A 573-nucleotide genomic window follows, 5' to 3' on the forward strand; every position below is an offset into this window, starting at 1 on the left:
CATCACTTCCCAATAGATCAAATACATGGAGGGGAGAGGGTCTGAGGCAGCTCAGCCCCAAAAGTTTTCACCCAGGGTCACCCAACAGTTGCCCCTCCTTAGAGGGTGGAGAGATCCGGGCCTGGGCCTTGAGGGAGAAAACCCAAGACAAAGTGGGTCAGTGCAGGTCCCTTTGCCAGGTCTCGGTTGAGCTCTGTGGGGACACTTACTTGGGGGGAGGCCTTTGGGGAATGGGCAGTGGGCCTGGAGCGGGGTCTGAGAGACCTCTGCAGCACTGTCAGGTTAGGAACTACTGTCTTATCGGCCCGCATTTCACAGCAAGGGGAAACCGAGTCCTGCAGGTGAGAGTGGCCTTGCCCTCTGTCCATAGCCACACTGGACCCTGCACTGCCAGAATGTTTACTCAACTCTACGGAGGGGGACGTGTGAGCTTTTTTAATGGGGACAGACCTAAGCCCGGGAAGAGGGACTGGGCTCATCTCGGGGCAGGGAAAAGATCACCTTCGCGGGGAAGTGGGGTACGGGGAGGGATGAGGAGCCCAGACCGCTGCAGGGGAGACCCCCGCCCCCCCC

The 573-nt window shown here is 59.3% G+C and overlaps 1 protein-coding gene across 3 annotated transcripts in view; it reads left to right on the forward strand.

The window, feature by feature from the left end:
- Positions 1-573, forward strand: part of ARVCF (armadillo repeat gene deleted in velocardiofacial syndrome) — a 38,341-nt gene that overhangs the window by 21,239 nt on the left and 16,529 nt on the right. The gene's annotated exons all lie outside the window — the stretch shown is intronic.

Source organism: Myotis davidii, unplaced genomic scaffold (assembly GCF_000327345.1).
Source record: "Myotis davidii unplaced genomic scaffold, ASM32734v1 scaffold223, whole genome shotgun sequence".
NCBI lineage: Eukaryota > Metazoa > Chordata > Mammalia > Chiroptera > Vespertilionidae > Myotis > Myotis davidii.